Source organism: Acinonyx jubatus, chromosome E2, assembly GCF_027475565.1.
Source record: "Acinonyx jubatus isolate Ajub_Pintada_27869175 chromosome E2, VMU_Ajub_asm_v1.0, whole genome shotgun sequence".
NCBI lineage: Eukaryota > Metazoa > Chordata > Mammalia > Carnivora > Felidae > Acinonyx > Acinonyx jubatus.
This window is the reverse complement of record NC_069396.1, coordinates 46,685,536-46,712,779: the sequence shown is the minus strand read 5'-3', so window position 1 is coordinate 46,712,779 and position 27,244 is coordinate 46,685,536. Positions and strand designations below refer to the sequence as shown.

General features: G+C 46.9%; 1 long non-coding RNA gene across 1 annotated transcript; it reads right to left on the bottom strand.

The window, feature by feature from the left end:
- On the bottom strand, positions 1 to 2,718 carry LOC128313209 (uncharacterized). Its single transcript, XR_008293574.1, has 2 exons — positions 2,202 to 2,718; positions 1 to 590 (listed from the first exon to the last, which is right to left on the bottom strand). It is a non-coding gene; the product is annotated as an uncharacterized LOC128313209 (long non-coding RNA).
- Between the last annotated feature and the right edge of the window lie 24,526 nt (positions 2,719 to 27,244).

The following is a 27,244-nucleotide window of genomic DNA, read 5'->3' as shown; positions in this document are numbered from 1 at the left end:
TACTTTAAAATGTTTTTATTTAATAATTTTGGGTTTACAGAAAGATTGCAAAGATAGTACAGAGACTTCCCATACATCCTACACCCAGCTCCCCCGCACGTTAACATCTTACATAACAATAGTTTTACATTTGTCAAAACCAAGACGTTAACATTGGTTAGTGTTGGATTAACAGAAGTCCGAACTTTATTCATATCCCCCCCGTTTTTCCACTAATGTTCTTTTTCTGTTCCAGGATCCAATCCAGGATACCCTGTTGCATTTACTTGTCCTGTCTCCTTGGTCTCCTCCAATCTGTGACAGTTTCTCAGTCTTTCCCTGTCTTTCATGATCTTGACAGTTTTGAGGCATATTGGTCAGGTATTTTGTAGACTGTCCCTCAGTCTGGTATTTTTCATGTTCTCCCAGTTAGACTATAGGCTGGGGATGAATCCCACTGAGACTCAGGTGACCTCATTTCATAAAGGTGGCATCCACCAGGTATCTTGCCCACGGTATTACTGTTCTGCCCTTTCCTTACCGTGCGTGTGTTAGGAGCAAGTCACAGCATCCAGCGTACTCTCAAAGGGAGGAGAATTAAATTCCGTTTCCTAGAGGGAAAAATGTCAGATATTGTCTTCATATATAAAAACCACCACAGTAATTGATAAATGTGGGAAGATACTTTGAGGCTGTGCAAATGTCCGGTCTCCTCAAAGTTCCTCCCCTGATTTTGGCATCCATCAATGGATCTTGCCTGGCACAGTTAATATGGTGGTTGTCTTTTTTTTTTTTTTTTTTTTTTTTAAGTAGGCTCAACGCCCAACATGGGGCTTGAACTCGTGACCCTGAGATCAAGAGCTGCACGCTCTACCGACTATGCCAGCCAGGCACCCCTACTGTGGTGTTCTAATGACGCTGCTTTTCTGTTTCCCTCAGTTCTTCCCTGTATTTTATTTGGAGTTCTTCTGTATGAAGATTTGTCCATTCCACCCCATTTATTTTATTTGTACAGTCATTGATTTATATCAGTATGGACTCACGGATATTTTTTGTATTCTTTCGGTATAACCCAATACCATCAAAATTTTTTCACTCAGATTTTTACACGTTTGGCCTAGAGGCCCTGTCAGGTTGGCTCCTGTGTTCTTTACTCCTTTTTTTTTCTCACTCAAGCACCTCCTTACTTTCCAGCACTGTAAGGAGCCCCAGGCTTATCTGGCACTTTCCCTGGTCCTTTTGCTGGAGAATGGTAGTAGGAACCAAGGTCTGCGCCCTGGGTGTTTTCATTGCCAGGTGTCACTGCTTCCAGTCGCTCTCAGCTGACAAAGCTAGAAGATGTATGTCTGTATACAAACCGACGGGTACATACACATCTGCATCTCTGAGCGTGTGTGTGCAGGTGGATGTCTGTGTCAATGCTGATGAGTGCACACTGGCCAGCTCTGACTCTACTCTAGCCCTGGAAGGTCCACTCCTGCCTACCCGCCCCCCGTCCCGCCCTTGCTTTCTTTGTAACTTCTTTCTCTGACAATGAGAACCTGGCTCAGTGGGCACCTTTTAGTGCTCATCTTATTGGCCACTGTGGCAAAAATCAGCAGTGTTGGCCTTTCCTGCCTTCTCTAAGGACACTCTCCCCTTGGTTTCTGTGATGCTGCTGTCCCCTGATTTTTCTCCTCTGTCTTGTTTCTTTGCAATAAGTTCCTCTGATTTCACCAATTCCTTAAGTGTTGGGGGCTCTTCTCTCCTCCCAGCCCCTGGGCCATCTTATCCACTTTTATGGTCTGTTTCCTGTCTCTGTGCTGGTGATGCCCATTCTCTGTCCTTAGCCCCAACCTCTACCTTTAGCCCCACTCTTGGGCATCCTGCGGCTTCATAAAGGCCCCTCACCCTCAGCCCTGAGTGACCCCTGGGCCCTTAACACTCAGTGTGTCCCAAATTCCAAACCTTCTCCTCCAGGGGTGGCTCCTCCATATCCCAAGTTTCCACAAAGAACCCTGGGCCTCATCCTTGATGCTTTCCTCCCCAACACATGCGCGCACACGCGCCCAGCCGGACCCATCAGCCTCCATGGCTTGTGCACTAGGCCTCCTAGATACCTCTCCCACCTGCCCTCTTCTCCCCTTTCATGGCCCTGCCTTGGTCTAGCCCCACCTCTCCCACCTCATCTCGCCTGGCCTCCTCCCTGGGCCCCTGGCCTCCTTTTTCTCACTTTCACCCACCTCCACTTGGCAGTTAGAGGGAGTTCTGTAAAACACCAATCTGATCACGTGTTCCTGGTTGAAGCCTTTCCGTGTTTCTCCAGCATCCTAAGGACAAGGTTCTAACTGATCCTGAAGGCCTGGTGTGATGTAGCCCCTGACCATCACTCTGCCTGTCTCCCCAACTGTCTAAGCTCCAGACACACAGAACTTGACGTCACCAGCTCTCTCACCTGGGCCTGTGCGTGGCCCCTCCCCCTGCCCCGCCCCCTCCAGTCTAGTCAATCCCGCCCAACCCACACTCCACCCACGGTCTTCCCACGCAAAAATTTTGGAAGGATCCCAGACATCATCATCTATAAGGACGGTGAACAAAATGAACCAGTGGTCATTTCTGAGTGTCGGAAGGGGGCAAGGGCCTTTACTTTTAAGAAATTTTTTGCAGTGACTGTTTTCATTGAACACCAACAGTAGTTGTGGGAGAAAAAGCTAGCAAGGGAGAAAATCCCATCATGTTTGAATTTTAAGAGGAAAAAACATTCAGGAAGCGTCTTATAACTTTAAACATTCTGCAGCGGCAGGAAAAGCGCGGTCTTTCTCTGTGTGCACGGTAACAGTCATCAGGCCAGAATGGAATTGCAAATACCCAGCTAAGGGGATTTTTCTCCTACTGATTTTCACAGTGATTGTAAACACAACTTGTGTAACTTCTCTAAATGGTGTGATGCAAGCGTTTGGAACAACTGTCATATATAACACGGTTTCGTAGGTGTGAAGGAAGGCAACTGAAGTATATCGACCTAGGGAGAATTCTTGTCTTTACTCTGATACCAGGGACTATTGGGACAATGAACTCCATGTAAAGGAAGTAGGAACACATCTGCGTGGAGACACCCTGTGGTTTTGAACCTGGCTGGCATGTGCTTTATCATGACAACTGCCTGCATTTACCTGGCTCCTTCTTCATGCCAGGTGCCTTCCTAAGCCCTTTCCATGCATGAATTCAGTAATCCTCAGCCCTCGGGCAGCTACTGTTGTCATCCCTGGGTTTCCATGAGGTGTGAGAGTTGACATCGGGGACTTCAGGTTCCCTAGCTAGTAAGTGACAGCACCAGGATTCGAACCCAAGAGTTGGAATTTGCCTTGACCCACCTTCCTCCCGGATTCCATTCTTAGAGGATGACCACATTTCTGATCATGCGATTTCTTCTTTTCGGAAGAAGGACTTCAGTGAGCTTCTCCATCTGCTAAAATATTTTTTGACATCCGCAACTATTTATAAAGAACAACACGTTTTTTCGCTTTTAAGGAAAATTTCAAACAAACACAAAAGCGGAGGGAAAGTCTAATGAATGTCCCATCTCTCAGCTTCAACAGTCATGGCCATTCTTGTTCCATCCATATCCTGCACATTTTCTCCCCTGCTCAGTTACTCTACAGTAAATACAAGTATGTTGTATTAAAAGACCTTTTTTAAAGAAAAGGTCACCTACCATTCCTTGCCCCCAGTCCTCCCCCCTTTGGCAAAGTGACCGCCTTCCTGATTCTCTGTTCCCTTTCCCCTTGTTTTCCAAATGCAGACAGATCTGTGTGTGGTGTGCCACTATCACCAGGCTCTGTCCCTGGCTCGTTTCCTGTAACCCTACCCCCCAGGCGCTTCTCGAGCCTGAAAACTATCCCTCTTAGTGACCACGGACAGGCTGGTGTTGTTTGGCCTGCCCAGCCTCTGCAATGGGACATTTAATCTGCTTGTGGCGTTTTGCCATGATAGTGGCCTCTGCCCTTATTTGGGTTATTTTCTGGATGCCCTCTCCACTCAACCCAGGTCAGGACTCCTGAACTTGTACACAGTAACCCCACTTTAAGCACACATCCTTACCACGGTCAGAATGAAACAGGGATTTGGGTCCTTCTCTATTAATTGCCTAGGGGCTCCATGAGGTCAGGAATCAGGTCTGTCCTTGTCCCTGCTGTGTCCCCAGCATCACCGAGCACAGGGCCTGGGATGCAGTAGGTGCTCAGGAGTGGTGATGCACTAATGAATGAATGATTGCCAAGGTCAGTAGCTGAGTGTTTGTCACGAGGGCAACAGGAAGCCACAGAAGTGTTTCAGAACTGGACCCATTTTTCTCAAAACTCAAGTGCGTATGAATCCCCTGGGATCCTGTTAAAATGGAGATCCTGAGTTAGTGGGGCTAGGCAGGGCCTGCGATTCTGTACTTCTAGCAAGCTCCCCACTGACGCCAGTGCTTTGGGTAGCAAGGGTCTAGCTGTGCTGCTCAGTGCAGCACGTGGCTGTCGAGCACTTGAAATGTGGCCAGTGTGAACTGAGATGTACCCGCAGTGTAAGATGCCCGCCAGATTTCAAAGACTTAGTACAAAAAAAAGAGAATGTAAAATATCTCATTAATAATTTTTATATTGATCACATGTTAATATGGTAATATTTTGGCTATATCAGGTTAAATAAAATAGATTATTAAAATTCATTTCAACTGTTTCTTTTTAACGTGGCTACTAAAAATTTTTTAATTATGTTGTGACTCACAGGTGGGGTTCTCATTATGTTTCTGTTGGATGGTGCTGGTCTAGAACATTCCACACTCCCTCTCACCTCTAAACATTTGCACATGCTGTTTCCACCTTTTGGAGCACCGCTCTTTCTCCTGATCGCCTCTTCACAACTAACTCCATACAGCTTTTGGGTCTCGATGTCTCCTCCTCCAGAAAGCCTTCCTTGACCCCCAGGGTGGGTCAGGTGCCCCTTCTGGGGTTCTACAACTCCGGCTTTCCCCCATCTCAGCCCTGACGGTCTGTGATGTCAGCGTCTCATGTCTGCCTCCCTCTTGAGACAGATAAATCCACGAGGATGCGGACAAAGCCTGTGCTGGTCACCATTTTATCTCCAGAACCTGGCCCAGAATGACTAAATATTTGTTAACGGAATGAAGAAGTGACAAGAAGTGGGCCGTCCTCATGTTACAGCTCTGGAACCGCACTGGGAAGCCAGCTTTAGAGGTCTTGTTTCGATGTGCCCGCCACCTGCACAGCATCATTGCTGCTTTCCCGGTTTCCCTGGGGGTGCAGTAGATACATGGTGGGTCTCCTCGGTCCCTCCGTAGAATTGTCCTGCTTCTGCCCCTGAGCTGCCTGGGGCTCCCATCTTAGCGTGTGTCCTCTGCTGATGGCACAACTCTGAATGAGGACTCCTTTGTTAAGTCACACAAGCTGTTGCTGGTACGACACAAATTTCGATAACGATTTCCCCCAGTCTGAGATTTCTTTTTCTCTTATTTGCACAGAAACATTGCCTTTAGGGGCGCCTGGGTGGCTCAGTCGGTTAAGCTCCCGACTCTTCATTTAGGCTCAGGTCATGATCTCACGATTTGTGGGATTGAGCCCCGCCTCTCTGCAATGACAGCACAGAGCCTACTTGGGATTCTCTCTCTCTCGCTCTCTGTCTGCCCCTCTCCTGCTCGCATGCACCCTTTCTTTCTCTCTCCCTCCCTCCCTCTCTCTCTTTCTCTCTCTCTCCCTCTCTCTCTTCCTCTCAAAATAAATAAACTTAAAAAAAAAAGGAACATTGCTTTTAAAAAGTGGTCATTAAGAAATTGTTGGTCTTCTCCTTTGAGACTCTTCTATGCTTCAGTAGTTTTGTAATTAATTTGATACAAAGAGATGCTCCACTTCATCAGTAATCAGAGGAAGACCAACAAAGGTGGCACTGAGGTCATCTTCCTCCCAGTCCAGCCTGCTTGTTCATGTGTCCTCGCTGCAGGCCCCCCACTGTCAGCGTCGCCCTGGACTTGGTTGCCACACTCTCCCCGCCCCCATCCATCACATCCCTGCTTTGTCATCCCCACCCTGCCCATGTCCCTACCCATCCTAGACTCAAAATTATAATCACTAATGGGGTGCCTGGGTGGCTCAGTCGGTTGGGCGTCCGACTTCAGCTCAGGTCATGACCCCACGGTTCACGGTTCATGAGTTCAAGCCCCGTGTCAGGCTCTGTGCTGACGGCTCGGAGCCTGGAGCCTGCTTCAGATTCTGTGTCTCCCTCTCTCTCTGTTCCTCCCCCGCCTGCACTCTGTCTCTGTCTCTCTCTCAAAAACAAATAAAGATTTTTTTAAAAATTAAAATCAAAAAATTATAATCACTAAGTTCCCTTCTTCCTCTATCTTGACCCCACCCAGCTGACCAAAGCCAGCCGGTAATTGTAGAAACACCTAGAGGGGAAAAGAGAGGGCCACACTGAGATTCTATTTTATGTCTTCAAATGAGCAAAACTTCAGATGACTGTAGGTGACAATGGGGATTAGCAGGGCACCTCATGCACTCCAGGTGAAGGAGGAAGTCAGTGCAACCATCTGGAAAATCATTTGGTATTTGAAAAATTCAGCCATGTTGAAGCTTTGAGTCCCTTATACTCAGCATCTCCATTCCTGGATACTTAACGAGAAGAAACGTGAGCATGCGCGCTGGGTGAGGCGTCCCAACAATGTTTGTAGTGATTCACCAACAGCAAATTGGAAACAAACCTGACGTCCATTAAAAGGAGAATGGTTAGGGGCGCCTGGGTGGCCCAGTTGGTTAAGCGTCCGACTCTTGATTTCAGCTCAGGTCATGATCTCATGGTCGTGAGATGAACCCCGTGTCAGACTCCACACTAAGCATGGAGCCTGCTTGAGATTCTCCCTCTCTCTCTCTCTCTCTCTCAGAATGAATAAATGAATAAATAATTAATAAAATACATGAGAATGGATGAATTGTGGTATATTCGCACAGAAGAGTATAATGTAGCAGGACAGACCTACAAAGGCATGAGGATAACATTGAGTGAATAGACCCCCACCAAAGAACTTTGCTTGCTTGCTTTTTTTTTTTTTTTTTTTTAATTTACATCCAAGTTAGTTAGCCCATAGTGCAACAATGATTTCAGGAGTAGATTCTTTAGTGCCCCTTACCCATTTAGCCCATCCCTGCTCCCACAAACCCTCTGTTTGTGCTCCATATTTAAGAGTCTCTTATGTTTTGTCCCCCTCCCTGTTTTTATATTAGTTTCCCTTCCCTTATGTTCATCTGTTTTGTCTCTTAAAGTCTTCATATGAGTGAAGTCATATGATATTTGTCTTTCTCTGACTAATTTCACTTAGCATAATACCCTCCAGTTCCATCCACGTAGTTGCAAATGGCAAGATTTCATTCGTTTTGATTCCCGAGTAATACTCCATTGTGTATACATACCACATCTTCCTTATCCATTCATCCATCGATGGACATTTGGGCTCTTTCCATACTTTGGCTATTGTTGATGGTGCTGCTATAAACATGGGGGTTCATGTGTCCCTTCGAAACAGCACACCTGTATGTATCCCTTGGATAGATACCTAATAGTGCAATTGCTGGGTCATAGGGTAGTTCTATTTTTAGTTTTTTGAGGAACCTCCATACTGTTTTCCAGAGGGGCTGCACCAGATTGCATTCCCAAGGACTTTGCTCTCTTTGCTTTTTATCTCCAGCTTCTAGAACTGTGCCTGGCAATTAGTTGGCATTCAATAAACGTTCAATTTTAAGTAAAATTTGTATTGAAGTATAATTTAATTAAATTTGGTCTTAAATGATTGGATTTTACAACCCTGGGACATCCTACCCCTGGCTTTCTTGCTCTGTGAAATAATGCATTTCCTTCTGATTCAAGCCCTTTCGATTTGGGTCCTCTTACGTGCAACCAAATGCATCATAACAGGTGACGCACATGGTGAATGAGTTACCGCTAACATTTTAGGGGGTCCTGCTATGTGTCAGGCACTGTGTCGAGGGCTTTACCTGCATGACTTCTTTGAATTTTCACAACACCCCTGTGAGGTTAGTTTTGGGTCCTCCATTTAACTGAGTGCATCCTAAAAGGACTGCAGATGGTCTTGCTTGGTCTTGCCATCCATTGGATGCCTCCTGGGTCTAGACACACTGCTGTGCCCACCATCACCTTCAAGGAGTTCTAACATTTCAGTCACATATTTAAGATCAAAGGAAAGTTTTCTGTATTCACCTTATAAGAGCCACCGGAGGCATCCCAGTGGTTCCCGTTATCTACAACATAACAAACCACCCCAAATCTTAGCAGCTTGAAACAATTTATTATTATGTCACCTGCTTCTGTGGGTTGACTGGGCTCCACTGGGCAGTTCTTGCTTAAGGACACTCGTACCATTGCAGTTGGACATCAGCTGGGTCTGCAGTTACCTGAGTCCTGACTGGCTGGATGTCAAGATGGCTGGCTCACATGGCTGGCAGTTGACATTGACTGTGGCCGTGGGCTGTGGCTGGAGTGCCCATATGTGGCTCTGTTGGGCTTCTCAGCATGGTGGCTCCAAGAGGCAGCATTCCAAGAGTGAGCTTTCCAAAAGACCCAATCAGAAACTGGAAGGCTTCTTACAATCTAGCCTCAGAGGGTCATTTCCTCTGTATTCACTTGGTAAATCAGGAAGGGCAGGCTGGATCCAGGGAGAGGGCACCTGATCATCTCTCTCTGTCTCTCTTTCTCTAAATGTTTATTCATTTTTGAGAGAGAGAGAAACAGAGGGCAAGTGGGAGAGGGTCAGAGAGAAAGGAAGACACAGAATCTGCAGCAGGCTCCAGGCTCTAAGCTGTCAGCACAGAGCCCGATGCGGGGCTCAAACTCACAAACTGTGAGATCATGACCTGAGCCAAAGTCAGACGCTTAACTGACTGAACACCCAAGTGCACCTCTCTCTCTCTCTTTTTAAATGTTGATTTATTTTTGAGAGAGAGAGAGTAGGGGAGAGGCAGAGAGACAGAGGATCCAAAGCGGGCTCTGTGCTGATAGCAGAGCCCAATTCAGGGCTCGAACTCATGAACCACAAAATCCTGACCTGAGCCGAAGTCAGACGCTTAATTGACTGAGCCACCCAGGTACCCCCCCCCCCCGCTGCCCCCCGCCAATCATCTCTTGATGGGAGAAGCAGTATGCGTGCACTCCAGGTGTCTGCTTACATTGACATTTTACAGTTTGTTATGACTCATCACCAGGAATGGCCAAGCATTGAGCCGCATCCTTTCTTCCTTCCCTCTCTCTCCATGGTGCCACTATCTCCAGGGCTCCCAGCCAGAACCTTCACCTGGCATCAGGCCTTCTGTTGGGAGGGCCAGAGGCGGTTTAAGGTTTCACTCGATCGGACTTTTCTCTGATGTCCTTCAGCTTTGAAAATTTTACCTTTTCATTGTTAAGTTTTTTTTTTTTTTTACTAGAGCATAATAATACATGCTATAAAGTGCACAGATCTTAAGTTTAGTGTAGGTGAATACATTTCCACATCCAGCTCCATGGCTGGGACTACTGAGGTGTGCGAGACAGATCATCACCTGTCCTTGTGACACTCACGGTCAAGTTACTGGTCTCTGAGGAGCGGTCTGGTTCTCTGGGGGTTTTCTAGACAAACCTTCTGGGTGTAGGAAAACAGAAAGCCTATTCAGAACTGCTTTTATCTCCTCCTTCAAATATTTGTATTTTAGTGCATGTCTTATATTGTACATATTAGTACAGGGCAACTTGTCGATTACACACATATAGTGGAGATGCGAACGGGAAACTTCTGGGGGGTATGTGGTCAAAAGGTCAGAGGTCTTCTGGTCTAGAGTTAGGGGGAGACACAAACGTGACAACTGAAGGTAAGGTGGTATTCTAATCGAGGCATCACTAGCCCCCATGGCATTGAAAGGACTGGGGATTGGAAGGGGTGAGGGATGGGGGATGTCGTTGGTGGTTTTCTGGAGGAGAGGACAGTAAAGCTGAGATATGAAGGATGAGAAAAGTCTCAAACTTTACGTACAGAGACTCCAGAAATGACATTGTGGTGCAGTTAAAAAAAAAATGCAACTTGGGGTGAGTGGGTGGCTCAAGTGGGTGAGTGTCTGACTCTTGATTTCAGCTCAGGTCATGTTCTCATGGTTCGTGGGTTCAAGCTCTGCATCAGGCTCCGTGCTGGCAGTGCAGAGCCTGCTTAGGATTCTCTCTCTCTGCCCTTACCCCACTTACGTTCTCTCTCTCTCTCTCTCTCTCTCGTTCTCTCTCTATCTCTCTCAACAAATAAACTTTTTTTTAAAGAGACAGACTCTTTTTTTTAACTTTTTTTAACGTTTTTATTTATTTTTGAGACAGAGAGAGACAGAGCATGAACGGGGGAGGGTCAGAGAGAGAGGGAGACACAGAATCTAAAGCAGGCTCCAGGCTCTGAGCTGTCAGCACAGAGCCCGACACAGGGCTCGAACTCACAGACCATGAGATCATGGCCCGAGCCGAAGTCGGACGCTTAACTGACTGAGCCACCCAGGTGCCCCAACAGCATCCAGATTAAGAAACAGTGTAGGTAGAGCACCTGGGTGGCTTAGTCGGTTAAGCGTCCGACTCTTGATTTGGGCTCAGGTCATGATCTCATGGTTTGTGAGTTCGAGCCCCGTCAAGCTCTGTGCTGGCAGGGAGGTGGAGCCTCCTTGGGATTCTGTCTCCCTCTCTGCCCCTCCCCCACTTGCTCTTGATCTCTCTCTCTCTCAAAATAAATAAAAATAAACTTAAAAAAAAAAAGAAAGAAAAGAAACAGTGTAGCTAGGTCCCAGAAGCCTCCCCAGCCCTTACCTCCCTGTGGCATATTATAGTTTCTAGAAATGTTTATACCAACTTCTCCTGCTCCACATGCTCTTTGCACAACATGCCACATGAAGAGATGACCACTCCTCTTGATCCTGGGCAGACATTTATGACCAAGAGAGTATGGCAGAAATGACACTATGTGACATCTGACGCCATAAAAAACAGCGCAGTTCCTGCCTGATTCTCTCGGAATGCTTACCTTTGGAACCCAGCCGGCATGTGAGGGAGACCAGGACACATGGATGGCAAATGTGGGAGCCTTCTGGCCAATAGTCAGCATCAACTGCCAAACCTGTGAATGAGGGAGCCTTCAAGATGACCCCAGCTCTGGGGCACCTGGGTGGCTCAGTCAGTTAAGCGTCCGACTTCAGCTCAGGTCATGATCTCACAGTTTGTGGGTTTGAGCCTTGCATCGGGCTCAGAGCTGACAGCTCAGAGCCTGGAGCCTGCTTCAGATTCTCTGTTTGCCTCTCTCTCTTCCCCTCCCCCGCTCATTCTCTCTCTCTCTCTCTCTCTCTCTCTCTCTCTCTCTCTCTCTCTCTCTCTCTCTCCTTCTCCTTCTCAAAAATAAATAAACTTAAAAAAAAAAAGAAAAGAAAAGATGACCCCAGCTCTGACCACCGTCTGACTATAACCACCTGAGAAACCCCAAGCAAAAACTACTTGGCTGAGCTCAGCTAACTTCCAGAAACATGAGTAGTACCAGTGATCCATTATCATTGTTTTATGTCACTAAGTTGAGGGAAGCTTGTTATGTAGGAAAAATAACTGATACACCCCCCCCTCCCTACCGATAACCACCCTGCTGATTGCTAACACCATAGGTTTTTTGTTTTTTGGTGTGGGGTTTTTTTTGTTTTTTTTTTTTTTGCCTGATTCTTTATATAAATGAAATAGTAAAGTACATCAACTTCTGGGTTTTCTCTTTTACCACGATCTCTGTGCTTGGGCCCATCTTAAGGGAGTTTTAAGGAGTAGGCACACATTTTGGCTTTCCGGCACCCTGTCCTTTGAGGGTGGTGTAGTAGACATTGGTTATATTGGTCTGTCCAGCCTCCATTCCCTTTTCTGGTTACCCCGAATTCTCACACACACACACACACACACACACACACACACACACACTGTCGGTCTATGTTTTGGATGCAGCTGAGCCCATCTCTCTGGGGACGAGCCCATAACCCAGGCCTGATCATGAAAATCTTCCACCTCCCTGCCCACAGTGATTGTTCAGCAGTGGGTTGGTGGCCCCAGCCTGGCCGGTGAGAGCCCGGGTGGGCTGAGATAGGAAGAAAGGGGATCTATCTCCTTTTGTGATGTGGTTCCCTGCTGTGGAATCTAAGGCTAGAGCAGCTGGGCGCCAGTGTGAGAGGCAAGCTCGCCTGAAAATGAAGACAACACAGGAAGGCAGAGTGAGGGCTGGAGAGAGTAAGAGAGAATCCAGACCACCTACCTCCTTGGCCTCGGGTCCACGGCAAACTTAACCCGTTTCAGTTACGTGAGCCTATAAGTATCTTTCACACTTAAGCCAGTTTGAATTTGGGTTTTCTGTCATTTGTGGCCAAAGGAGTCCCGGCAAAGCGGCTGTGCACGTCATTTTCTCACGGAGCCCCGGTGGACGTTTCCATTTGCTGGACTCCGTCCTCATGTGGGAAAGGCAGTACCCTCGCTTTTCCTAGTGTGGAATCTGGACCAGGAGCCTCAGCATCGCCCAGGGCCTCGTGAGAAGTGCACATTCTTGGATCCGTCTTCAGGGAACCACCAGCTCTGGAGTGGGCTCCAGCAAGTGTCTTAGAAGCCCTCCAGGGGCCGCGTGCTGAAGCGGGTGGAGCAGAGAGGGCCCCCGCTTGAGGTTCAAGCTGCGTCTCTACATCTGGCTCGGAGTTTAGGTGAAATACGGCAATGATCCTGCCTCACCTTTTCCACCTGTAAAATGATGCACCTCCTATTTTTTTAATGTTTATTTTATTTTAGAGAGAGAGTGTGTGAGCAGGGGAGGTATGGGGGGGGGGGGGGGGATGGGGAGGACGGAAGATCCAAAGCCAGGCTCTGCGCTGACAGCAATGAAGCAGTGGAGCCCGGTGTGGGGCTCGAACTCACGAACCATGAGATTATGACCTGAGCCGAAGTCCAGTGCTCAACCGACTGAGCCACGCAGGCACCCCAAGATAATTCTCAGCCTCCTTTAATGATCTGGATCAGTCATTCCTAAGTGAGGATCCACCGGTCACTCTTTTTTTATTTTTTTAATATTTGTTTCTTTTTGAGAGAGAGAGAGCACAGGCAGGGGAGGGTCGGGGAGGGCGGGGGGGGGGGGCAGAGATTCCAAAGCGGGCTCTATGCTGACAGCAGCGAGCCTGACGCGGGGCTTGAACTCACCAGCCGTGAGATCACGACCTGAGCCGAAGTTGGACGCTTAACCGACTGAGCCACCCAGGCGCCCCTCCTGTTTTGTAATGCTGTTGTGTGGACCGGTGTGTCACTAGAGGTAAATCACCCGGAAGAATGCCTGGCACCCCGTCCATGCTCCTTAAAGTGAGATCGGTGGTTTTCAGACTTGGTCGCGCATTAGAATCACCTTGGCGGGCTTGTTGAAACATCCATTGCTAGGCCTTCCCCTCCCCTCAGAGTTTCTTGCCTCTCGTTAAAGGGAGCCTGGGAATTTGCATTTTGAACGAGTTCTCAGGCCGAACTGATGCTGCCGGTCCCGGGGACCCTACTTTGAGAACCGCTGACTTAGATGTCACCGTTGCCGGTCTCCAGCTCCCTCTCTGGTGCTTCTGCAGTCACCTCAGGTGCTCTGGAATCGCTCTTTCCGCTGACTCAGGCCTCTGTCCCCCCCTCTCCCTCCCCTCTGGCACCAGTCTTGATAGTTGGATTCTCTGTGCTGGTAATTGGAGCTCCGAGCCCAGCTTTCCGCTGAGAGTGGCCCCAGGCTCCACCTGTTCAGGGCACCTGATTGATGGTTCCATCCACCACAACTGTTCCTTTTTTGGCGGCCTTCAGAACAGTCTCCAGCTTTCTTACATAAGCAGACACCTTTCCTCCCAACCCCGGGGAAGGGGCCACATCACTCCTGACACCGGCTGTCCGGCTGTCTGTCCACGCCAGCCTCGACCACCCCCACTCACCAGACCCCCATCACAGACTTTCTTTGCTTTGCCGACACAAAGGGCTTTCAAGGCAGCGCCGGGGGCGCCTGGGTGGCTCAGTCGGTTGGGCATCTGACTTCGGCTCAGGTCATGATCTCACGGTTCGTGAGTTCAAGCCCCACATGGGGCTCGCTGCTGTCAGCACGGAGCCCGCTTTAGACCCTCTCCCTCTCCCTCTCTCTCTCTGCCCCTCCCCTCGCTTGCGCTCTCTCCGCCTCTCGCAAAACTAAACATCGAAAAATAACTAAATTTTCAAAAATAAAGGCAGGGCCAGACACCCGAGACTAATGTCACATTGTGTGTCAGCTATACTCAAATTTTTACAGAATTAAAAATTACAAAATAAAGACAGGACCAATCGAGCCCCCTTGGCCAAACTCCTCCGTCATGCGGCCTGCTAGCTGGAGCAAGGAGGTCGGTGCGGCTGGAGCTGAGCACGAAGGGGAGGGTGGCAGATCAGGGCAGAGAGAGACAGATCGTACAAGGCTTTATGTCATGAGAAGAGCTAACAGTGGTAAAATTTTTAAATCATTTTTTAAATTGTGTATATATTGTATACATAGTACTATATATATACACTATACTTGTATAAACACATACACATATGTATACTATATTTACATTATATATAATACTACATAGGATATCGTATATCTTTGTACACACATATTTGCACATTTATACATAACTATATCTATATATAGTTAAAAAAATTATACAGTGAGCACACATGTAGCCACTACACAGGTAAGAAATGGGACATAGCCAGTCAAAATCATCCCTAACTTTTGTCAATCCTGGACCAAAAGTACAAATGGAGGCACATGGGTTCACACCCATCTCTTCCCATTTCTGTCCACATCCTGAATCCTTGAGGGGTCATCCATGCGTTTATGTGGACACCCTCATCTCCATATGAAAATGTGGTCCATCTCCCAGATCACCTCTTGCCCACCCCTTGGATCTAGAGGCGTGCAGACCAGCATGACCTGGCCTGGGTGTCAGGGGCCAGGTGGGCTGGGAAGAGGCGCATACAGGTGCTGGAAGGTTCAGGAACACTTGGCTAGGGGATTCTAGAGAATTGGGTACTCAGCATTGTCTAGAACTTCACTGTCCAAGAAGGTAGCCACTAGTCACATACGGCTATTTAGATTTAAATTAATAAAAATGAAATAAAATTTTAAAATTCAGTTCCTCAAAAAAGAAAAAGAAAAATTCAATTCCTCAGTAACACTGGCCACATTTGAAGTGCTCGGTGGCTACATTAGGCTGGTGTGTATCATACTGGACAGTGCACGTAGAGAACATGTCTATTATTGCAGAATGTTCTATGGGACAGTGCTAGTTAGGAAGGAAGCGTGGTAAGGGTTCTGTAAGACAGGGAAGTATGACCCCTAAAAAGCAGGCAACAGAAACAGCCTATGAGAATAAACAGAAGTTGGATTTAACAGACAAAGCCTTCAAAATAGCGTATGTTCAAATAACCAAGAGGAATCATGATTTTAAAAGTAAAGGGAAGTTAGACAATAATGACTTACCAAATTGAAAATATCAATTAAGAGTTAGACATTACAGGGTCGCCTGGGTGGCTCAGTTAAGTGTCCAACTTCGGCTCAGGTCATGATCTCACGGTCCGTGAGTTCGAGTCCCGCATCAGGCTCTGTGCTGATAGATAGCTCAGAGCTGGGAGCCTGCTTTGGATTCTGTGTCTCCCTCTCTCTCTGCCCCTCTCCTGCTCACTCTCTCTCTCTCTCTCTCAAAAATAAACATTCAAAAAAAAGAGTTGGGCAGTATAAAATAGAGCCAAATGGAAAGCTGGAGCTGAAAAGTACAATAACTGAAATGAAAACTCACTAGAGGGGCTCACCAGTAGATCTGAACTGACAGAAGAAAGAATTAGCAAATGAAGATAGATATCATGCATTTCAAAGAATGGGGAGAAAAAAGAATGAAAAAAATTGAACAGAGAGCCCCAGAAAAATGCAGCACACCATTAAGTCAAGCAATATACACGTAATGGGAGTACCAAGAGGAGAGGAGAATAAGGAGAAAAATTACTCTAAGAACTATGTTAAGAAATATATTCTAGGGGCATCTGGGTGGCTCAGTTGATTAAGCATTCGACTCTTGATTTCAGCTCAGGCCATGATCTGACAGTTTGTGAGTTCGAGCCCCGCATTGGGGCTGACAGCACAGAGCCTGGAGCCCACTTCGAGTTCTGTGGCTCCCTCTCTCTCTCTGCCCCTCCCCTGCTCATGCTCTCTCTCTCAAAAACAAATAAACATTGAAAATTTTATTAAAGTTAACATAATGTAAGAGAAAGCAGTTGAGGAAGAATAGAGGAGGAAAAAGGATGTGAGACACATCGAATATAAAAAGTGAGAATTACCAATCAGGGGTGAATACTTGCTTTACATTTGTGTGACTAAAGAGTCATTCTCATGACTTTTCCAGAAGACAGAAGTTCTGTTCCAAGAGAGCTGGATATTTCCACTAACCAGAAACAGAAATGGGCAGGATTTAATTTTTTTAATAAGACAAAACAAAAAAGTGGCAGAAATTTTAAGGTACTGAAGAATATAATGAAAAGCAAAACCAATGAATATATACGTATATGAATATATATGTATATTCATTCGCAATATATGTGTGTGTATATATATATATATACATATATATTCATTCTCAAGTCAGTGAACATACCGTGTAGTCTTGGTTTCAGGAATAGAATCCCGTGGTTCATAACTTACATATGACACCCAGTGCTTATCTCAAAACCAACAATTTTTAACCTCATCTCAAGATCTGAGCCCTGGGTGTACTTGTCGCTACTGGGCTTAACATTTGTTTTGATTACAAAATAATATGCCGTATTTGATCAAACTTAAGATGCCTTGTATTATGAAATACAGCATTGCCCTATTTACCACTAGGACAGAAAAACGCTAGCAGTTATGCTGACACAATGCGTTGTTACCACTTACAGTATTTAGCATATATTTGCTAAAAGAGCACTTTTAGATTTATTTAGAAAAATTTTTTTTTAAGATTTTATTTTTTTAAGTAATCTCCACACCCAACACGGGGCTCGAACTCACAACCCCAAGATCAAGAGTCGCAAGCTCCACCGACGGAGCCAGCCAGGCACCCCCTAGAAAAAGATATTTTTTTTTTAATTTTTTAAATTTATTTATTTATTTTTGAGAAACAGAGTGAGACAAAGCATGAGCGGTGGAGGGGCAGAGAGAGAAGGATATACAGAATCTGAAGCAGGCTCCCGGCCCTGAGCAAGCCGTCAGCACAGAGCCTGATGCGGGGCTGGAACCCACGAACTGTGAGATCATGACCTGAGCCGAAGTCGGACGCTCAACCGACTGAGCCACCCAGGTGCCCCGAAAAAGATTTTTTTTTAACAGATCGCTCTTTGTTATCTACAATGGAAAATACAAGCATAATTAATTGGTTAAGGTATATCTACAACTTCCTCATGCTCAGAATCTGATTTCTCCATCATTTTCCCCCAAAATTTTACTGTGAAAATTGTTAAACATACAGTGAATTTGAAAGAATTTTATAGGGAACATAATATCAACCTAGATTTACCATTCATATGCGTATATATATTTTTTACACCTGATTTATACACAGCTATCCATCTATCCGTCCATCAATGCAGACATTTTGACTCATTTTCTCATCTTCTGACTTATTTTCTGACTTCAGAGTTCTTGATGTTTGTGCTTCCCCGTAAACATCGTCCTTGTGAAATCAAGAGTGTTGTTGATGGAGCATTTCTTAGAAAAGCGCTCAACTTTCTTCCTTTCACTGTGTCAATGACAGGGCTACTGGACAAGAACTGGGATTTGTATTCCTTTTTCAAATGGTTTTTAAGTGATTGTGCTGAAACATTACGGGATGCATCAGGACTGCTGTCCAGTGGAGAGCGACTAACTATAAGATGCCCTCAATTACAGGATTAAACCCGATTTGTAGAGATCTTGCAAGGTGAAAAAACAGAGGGGCTCAGAATTAATAAAATCATGTAGACACCACTGATTGAACTCTTACCGAGTTCACCACTGATTGAACATCACTGTGATGGTTTTCAAACTTTTAATTCTTCTTAATGTTTATTTTTGAGAGAGAGAGAGAGAGAGAGAAAGAGAAACAGAACATAAGCAGGGGAGGGGCAGAGAGAGAGGGGGGAGACACAGAATCCAAAGCAGGCTCCAGGCCGTGAGCCATCAGCACAGAACTCAATGCAGGGCTCAAACTCACGAACCCATGAGATCATGACCTGAGCTGAAGTTGGATGCTTAACCGACTGAGCCCCCCACGTGCCCCACTGTGATGGTTTTCAGATGAGGAAATGTCTCTAAGGTTCTCTGCCCCTCAGTCTCCCTCCATCTAACCCTCATCTCCCCGCCTCCCCGTCTCTATATTTCCCTCTCTGCCTCAATCACTTTCCCAGTGTCCCCCCACCCCCACTTCTCTCCACCTCCCTCTTTCTCTCTCTCCCTTGTCTCCCATCTCTGCAGCTCTCCCTGTTTTGCAGGCTGCCCTTAAGGTAGTTGAGAGTTCTGACTCTCCTCACTGTTCTAGCTCTTTCTTCTCCACGCTGTAAGGAATGGTGAAGTTGTGCTCCAGCTTCCTGGCTGGAGGAAGCTGGAGGAAAGGCAGAGGGAGGAAGCGCTAGGATGGTGGGCTTGTCCCATGAATTTGCAACATTTCTGTGCCTTTTGAGATGATCACATATTATTTCATCTTTAACCTGTGAGTGAGCCGGGACGCACTGGCACAGTTTGTAATGTTGAGATATTTCTGTATTTCTGACAGCATCCCTATCATTTCTTATGAATTACTGTCTTAAAACATTGCTGAGTTCAATTGGTTCATATTTGACTTGGAATTTTTCCTTCTGTTTTATGAGTGCCACTTGCCTAGTTTTTTTATTGTTTTTCTAGGTTTGCTAAGGGAATTGTGCCAACCATTCAAAAGATTTTTTGTAATTTTTAAAAATTTTTTTTTAATTTATTTTTGAGAGAGAGAGCAGGGGAGGGGCAGAGAGAGAGGGAGACAGAATCCGAAGCAGGCTCCAGGCACCAAGCTGTCAGCACAGAGCCTGACACGGGACTTGAACCCACAAACCACAGGACCATGACCTGAGCCAAAGTTGGATGCTTAACCAACTGAGCCACCCAGGCACCCCTAAAAGATTTTTTTTAGTTTATTTATTTATTTTGAGACCGTGTGTGTGTGTGTGTGTGTGTGTGTGTGTGCGCGCGCGCGCGCGCGCGCGCGCGCACGCGCGGGGTAGGGGCGGGGAGAGGGAGAAAATCCCAAGCAGGCTCTGCACTGTCAGCACAGAGCCCATCGCGGGGCTCCATGTGACCGACCATGAGATCATGACCTAAGCAGAGATCAGTAATGGAAAGCCAACCAACTGAACCACCTGGGTGCCCCTCAAAAGATTTTGGTAGTGTTCCTTTCCTTTTCTATTCTCTGGTCCACTTTCTAATCCTAGCAATTCTTTGTCTGACTATATGGTAGAACTGGCTGTAAATCATCTAATGTCAATCTTAGAGTGTAGACCTTTTACTTCCTCTGTTACTTCTTTGGTTATTGGTAATTCAGACTTTCTACTTATTGTCATTAATATTTCCATGGAGAAACCCTATTTTCATTTGTTTGCTTGTGTATATTTTGGGGAGTATAAAATATCCTGTGCTCTGTTGGTGCCTGTAGGAGCCAACTGTTGTCGATCCTGATTGGGCGGCAAGGATAAGGGGTGGGGTCTTAAGTCCTGATTGACATTGCTGGAAACACTCCCGTAAACTTGGAGAGAACGTCCTCAGGCAAAGCGGGTCGCAGTGGCTAAACACACGCCCACTTGGGTTGACCAACCAGTTCGTAGTAGACCTGGGAAGCAGCGGTCCCTGTAAATGGGGTGGAGGAGTGCTGCCCGCCCGCAGAGGGAATGGAGGACCGCACCATCACGGAGCACCATCTGGCATGTTATGTGCGTCTGGCGCCCTCTGGAGCTCAAGTGTGGGTAGTGACCCTAGAGTTAGGCAACGCGGCCTCCACCCAGGCGGCGCCCAAATCTTGGCTACACCTATTATCTCAAACTCTCAGGACCTTGCTCGGTGCCCTCCAGGGTCACACTACTGAGTCAGGGCTCCACCACCAGGACCCCTGCTTGGCCGCGGTATAAGACGCAGCTTCCAATTCGTCCAAGGACAGACACCCCCGTCACACGCAGGGAATTGATTAAAGGTCTCTCCCCACCACCACCCCCTGCCCCCACTTCTTGATGTTTTATTTTTCTTCACTGTTCTTACAGCAGAATAATAAGACGAACACGCGTGTATCCACCACCCAGTTTAAAAAATACCTTGGGTTTTTGCTTAACCTTAAAAAATTGTTCGTGGGCGCCTGAGTGGGTTGAGCGTCCGACTGCGGCTCGGGTCATAATCTCAGGGTTGGTGAGTTCAAGCTCGGCATCGGGCTCGCTGCTGTCAGCACGGAGCCCTCTTCGGTGTAAGTCTTTCACCTGTTTGGTTAAGTGTATTCCTAAACGTTTTATTCTTCTGTTGCTGTTGTGAGTGGGGTTGCTTTCTTACGTTCTTTTCAGATAGCGCGCTGCCTGTGTGTAGAAACGTGACTAATTTCTGTGTGTTGATGTTCTATGCCGCAACTCGACTGAATTTGTTTATTAATTCTAAACATTTGTCGCTGGGTTATTTTCTACATAGATGATCGCGAAGAAAAACTCTTCTGTTTCTCCTCTGCTCTCAATACTCCACGTCTGACACCAGATGTATGTGGGTGTTCCCACACCGAGCACTTCTCAGACCCCGGCGGGGTGTCCTACAATTTAACACAGTTCGGACATTATCTACCTGTCGTAGCATCAGATCCCACAGGGAAAGGTCTCGGTCCTACAAGACTGTCCCCCACATCCAGCTCCAACTGCAAGTACAAATTGTCACCTGTGCTTCTGACCAACCAGCTGGAAGTCAGGGATTCCCAGTCTCCCTCCGTGGTTTCGATTATTTGCTAGAACTGTTCACAAAACCCAGGTCAACGGTTTACTTATTAGATTACCATTTATTAAAAAGGTTATTGGGGCCCCTGGCTGGCTTAGTCGGTAGAGCATGTGACTCTTGATCTCACGGTTGTGAGGTCAAGCCCCACGTTGGGCATAGAGTTTACTTTTAAAAAAAAAAGGGAAAAAAAAGAATTAAAAGGTTATTAAAGATGTGAATGAACAGTAAATGAAGAGACACATAGGGCCAGGTCGAGAAGGGTCCTGACACAGGAGCTGCTGTCCCTGTGGAGTTTGGGATGCTTCATCCTTCTGGCACACGGATGTGTTCTTGTTAACCAACCCAGAAGCTCTCCGAACCCTGTCATTTAGGATTTTTATGGCATGATTGGTGAACTCACTGACCATTAGCAATCAACTTAACCTCCAGCCCCTCTCCACCCACTAGACGTCAAGTTGTGGGGCTGGAAATTCCAACCCTCTGATCCCAGGATTGGTTCCCTGGCAACCGTCCCTCCCCCACCCCCCAGTTTCCCAAAAGTCACCTCGTTAACATAAACTCAGTCTGGTTGAAAAGAAAAGGGCTTTTTAAAAAAATGTTTATTTATTTTTGAGAGAGAGAGCATGCAGGGGAGGGGCAGAGAGAGAAGGGAACAGAGGATCCGAAGCGGGCTCTGCGCTGACAGCAGGGAGCCCCATGTGGGGCTCAAACTCACAAACCATGAGATCATGACCTGAGCCAAAGTCGGAGGCTCAACCGACTGAGCCGCTCAGGTGAAAGGGCTTGTTTTGAACAAAACACTCATCTCACCTTCAGTGCACTGGGGCTGTATCAGGAACCAAGCACAAAATCCAAATATTAGGACAAAAGACGTGCCCCTAAGGCTCTAAATACTGGTGAAATTACAGGATTTTGAGTGCTGTGAGCTAGGGACTGAGGGGGAAGGCTAACATATACAGTTGCCCCTTGAATAACCTGGTTTTGATCTGCGTGGATCCACTTGTAAGCTGATTTTTTCATAAAATATATGTCCAGTGCTGTAAATGCCTTTTCTCTTCATTATGATTTTCTTAATAACACTTTCTTTTTCCAGTTTACTTTATTGTAAGAATACGGTATATCCCACTTATATAGAATACATGTTAACGAAGGGTTTATGTTATACGTAAGGCTTCCGGTCAACAGTAGGCTATTACTAGTTACATTTTGGAGGGAGTCAAAAATTATACACAGGTTTTCAACTGCGTGGGGGTTGGCACCGCTAACGCCTGTATCGTCCAGGGGTCAACTGTACTTTCTTATTGTACTTTTCACAGGTATCACAATATCACAGTCTACCCCCTGACCTTCGGATACAGATCTCTTAAAGCAAATTGATTATAAAAGTCAAAGGATACTAGCACATTACTAGGGTCCCATTTCAGCCATTAATCCAGTCGAATATATATATATGTGTGTGTGTGTGTGTGTGTGTGTGTGTGTGTGTGTCAGGGCACCTGGGTAGCTCAGTTGGTTGAGCATCTGATTTTTTATTTTGGCTCAGGTCATGATCCCAAGGTCATGGGATCAAGCCCTGCATCGAGCCTGCTTGAGATTCTCTCTCTCTCTCTCTCTCTCTCTCTCTCTCTCTCTCTTTCTCTCTCTCTCTCTCTCTCAAAAAAAAAAAAAAAAAAAAGAACAGGATATATATATATGAAAGTGTCTCCAGGGCAAAGCTACTCAGGTTTGAAGCTGCCATTTGATCTTGTCAAGGTCCCAAAAGCAGACATACTCTTGGTGAATGTAGCTTCACCCAGTCAGGCATCTGGCACAGTTGAGCTAAGAGACAGTATCCTCTCTCGTGCTGAGCTTCTTCCAAGGTGTTAATGCAACGTTGAGTCTCTCCCTCATTGCATAACCTGTGTATTCACTCCTTTACCCTCAGCTGCTATTCCTTCTTTTTCCTTTTATGCCCAAACTTTTCCACCCTTGGAAGGCACCTGGAGTTTGGCCACCATACTGGTCTGGACTGCAGGCAGAAGAACGAGTCCCTTCCCCAAGCCCACCCCTCTAGCGGGCGGTCTCCCCCCACCAGGCAATACAGTTGCGTCCGCTGTTAACCCCAGTCTTGCCAGATGCCGTGAGGGCACAGCCCATCGAATCAGGCCCTTGGGAATTCTGACATAAGGTTTAAAAATACAGAGGTTCTTAGCGAGGAATCATCCTCTTCCCGGCTTCTGGTGTGGTAGCCCAGGTCCTGTGACTGCGGCGTCAGATAGGGTACAAACCATAGAGGTGATATAGAGAAGAAAGTGCATCAGTCCCCTCCCCCACCCCCTTTCCCCAGACCCACAGAAAAGCGGAGGGCTCCATCCAGTGGGGACGTTCCTTTAGCCCAGCTCATGTGGAGTCTGAGAACACACTCGTGAAGGCGTGAGAACCAGTTTTTCATGCTTTTATGGAAAGCATGCACCTCCGCATTTTGGACAGCCAGTGTCCGAATTGCTCGCTCCAATTCTCCATCCCACTAGTGCTCTGGGGAAGAGCTCTCTCTGCACATTGTCAGACACTGTGGGCTGTAGAGTGTGTCCCTCATCTGAAGAAATGACAGTCATCTGTCCACACTGGTGCAATCTTCTAGTTCTCTACGGTGCCCTGAGGGTTAGCCTGCTTCAAGTTAACGCACTCCTTGCTTGCCGACTTAAGGCCCTTGATTTGTGATGGAATTAATTTGCTTCCTTTGAGATATGCAGACCGCTGGCCTTGGGGAATAAAGGGCCAAAATGTCCCCAGGCCACAGAGGCCAAGCAAGCCGATTTGAAGTCCCCTTAGCTTTCTGATGAGCCCAGCAATCTTTTAGCAAAATGTTTTTCTTTTTCAAGGTCACACGAATGACTTTACTGACCTCCCTCTGCTCCCCTGTAGACCTTGCCCTCCTTTTCGGAAAGAGCAGAGTATTCTCGAATGACCCCCAGGTACCAAGGAACCAAACCTTCTTGCACAACCCGCCCAAACTCCAGGCACCAAGGAACTCGAACTTCTTGCACAACTTCCAAGCTCCGAGATAACTCTGTAGCTGGCATCATCGAGTCTGCATGTAATCAAGAAATGTCACAGACCGCTGCACTCCCTTAACCCCTTTAAAAATCTCTGGGCCAGGTGGAAACCTGGGAGTTGGCCTTTGGACAAGAGTCTGCCTTCTCCCCAGGTGGCCAGCCTCCCGAATAAAGCTCATATTCCTTTCCAATAAAAGCGCATCTCTTGATGGGCAGCTGAACTTGGGTTTCAGGAACATGAGCGTGTCCTTCTGCCACGGGGTAGGCAGACCCAGTCCAGAGTCAGTGTCTATTCCTGTCACATCGCATCTGTAGTCCCCCTCCCCGACCTCTTCAGGGCTCCCAGCATCAGTCTCACTTGCCAGCTACCACCAGGTCCGGACCACCAGGGAATCTGCCATATAAGTATCTGCAGGCTCTGTCTCTTGTAGGCAGATAAGACAGCCCTTGTTGGCGTTTTGTGCCCAGAGGGTGCGAGGGGAATGGGTCTAGATCTAGCCCACATCTGCATTGTTGTAGAAATATCCATTCATCCAGGCGCCTGGGTGGCTCGGTTGGTTGAGTGCCCAACGCTTGATTTTGGCTCAGGTCATGATCTCACAGTTTGTGGGATCAAGTCCCACATAGAGCTCTGCGCTCACAGCAGGGAGCCTGCTTGGGCTTCTCTCTCTCCCTCTCTCTCTCTGCCCTTCCCCTGGTATCTAAATAAATAAATAAATAAACATTTAAAAGAAAAAGAAAAAAGAAATATCCACTCAGTGCACGACCACTAGAAGCAAGCATACAGCAATATTCGCTTGTTGAATCCGATCACCTTCCAAATCTGGAAAGGGATTCTTCTGATGCACAACAACATGTCCTCCTTTTATGAACCCCTCAGATTCCCATAGTGATTTCTCTAGGGCCGTTCCCCCTATGGGCATCCCTTGATTAGGGGAGGTTTCCATTGCTCTTCTGACTGTACGTCCAAGCCATTGGCCACTGCACATGGGCAGGGGCCTATTCTACTGTTCAAATCTTCCGTCATGCTAGGAAAACACCATGAAGTTCAGCCCACTGAGCTGACTTTTTTTTAACTTTCTTCAGTCAGAGAGGCTGTCTTCCAAACAGGATGCTCTCCACTCACCTTGGAACTTTGGTCCACAGACCTAAGCAGTACTTGGTCAATCAATTGAGAGCTGTTCATAGGGCACTGTCCAAGTGACACTGGAGTCCGGTGGCTTCTCTCATGGCTCCAAAGTCTCTCCTAGAAGAAAAGAGGCTCTCTCGTGTCCCCAGGCAGCAAGATCCCGTATAAATTATTTCCATTTTATTATGGAACTCTTGTGGGTACTGACATCCCCAGTAAAACATCTCTCCAACATCACCCAAGACATTATGGGTATTTCTGGTTTCTAGAAACCAGAAGGTCCATTAGTGAGAAGGACAGTTTCCACTGTTCCAATAGCAAACTCATAGGGATAGCAAGCTTTCTTCTCAAATGGGAATCCTCTGGTCCGGAGCCCCAGTTGTCATTACTGAGAGATGCTCACAGGCTTTTACCAGGAGGTCCAGTCTATACTCCACATAGGGCAATTGCACAGAGAATTTGTACTACCAGCACTCAGCCTTCCATTCCTCACTGTGTGGTCTCGGGCAATCTTACTGGTTCCGGATTTACCACATCCAGTTAATATTGTGGCTGGAAGGGCAGACTCACATGCTTTCTGGTTTACAGTATGAGGTAGGAGAATCATTCCCCGCTCAGACACAACGTCCACCCCATAACACAACCAGGTGAGAAACACCACTATTGTGCAGGAATCCTGTTGAAACATTTCGACGACCATAATCCCACCAACCCTTGTATCTTCATGTTCTCTCAGTCTGATTGTAGCCTGCATCGGATGGATTTTCATACCCATGTCAACGAGGTCTGGAAACTCCTCCACCTCCTAACCATTTTAACCGCTCTTGTGCAAGAGACTTTGGGCTTCCAGGAAGAGGTTGAGCCAAGAGACCTTTTGTCAATCTTTGTCTTGATTAATCTGCCTAATGATTGCCTGAGGCGATTGCAAGGCAGGTTTCTCATTATCATCTTTGACTCTTGGCTTTTAAAATTTCTCCAAACTAAGGTAAATAGAACAAACTTGTTTGGGGCTCTTTAATGTTGGGAGGCCAGTAGGGGGTCCTTTTGGCCTGCCCAATCTTGGGTAGTACTATACTAAAATCTTTGTTTGAATTCCATCAATATCCATTTTATTCATCCCATTTCTTTTTCTTTTTTTTAACGTTTATTTATTTTTGAGAGACAGAAAGCAAGTGGGGCAGGGGCAGAGAGAGAAGGGGACAAAGGATCTGAAGCAGGCTCCATTGCTGACAACAGAGAGCCTGATGTGGGGCTCGAACTCACGATCTGTGAGATCATGACCTGAGCCAAAGTCAGACCCTCAACCCACTAAGCCACGCAGGCGCCCCTCATCGCATTTCTTAATAAGCACCTAACCAGCAAGGATGTGGGTGTTCATGTGGTAGGTCAAGGCCAGGGTGGATGGGGCTGAAGTGTCAGCTCCTGTTCCAGGGGTTGTTGGTTGGCAAGCTACCCAGGAGCTTGCCAGATATGATTTGAAACCGGCCACCGTACAGAGGGCAAGAAGAGACAGAAGAGGCAGACTACTCCAGATTGGTAAATAGCAGGTTTAATAATGAGGGAATTTACGTTGGCTGTGGGGAAAGTCAAGTGGAATGCATGTTCCAGGGACAGGGGAGGGGGTTAGGAGCCTCTGATTGTCAATGTCCAGCTCATGGGTCAACCAGCAGTCTTATCCTTTCTATAACCTCTTCCAACACGGGCTTGGGGGCACAGACTCTAGGCAACTCCATCAGCTGGGATCAGCATGGGTGAACACTGGGTGAGTCCTCAGTAGCAAAATTTGCAGGTGTCCCTGAGGGCCACATGGGCCACTTGAATCCTCATGGTGAAAGCTGCTGGAGTCTCCCTACTCTCTTTTTCTTCTGAAGTGGGATGGGTGGAGAGGGTCGGGGTAAGTGCATCACAGCCAAGGAGATCCCTCTTTGGCAACAAACTCTGTAGAACTGGGGATGAGATTACACAGGTAAAATGCCTCCTATGCTTTTCTATGAGGCCTCAGGTTTTATGTTCCCCTGGGTTGCTATGCTT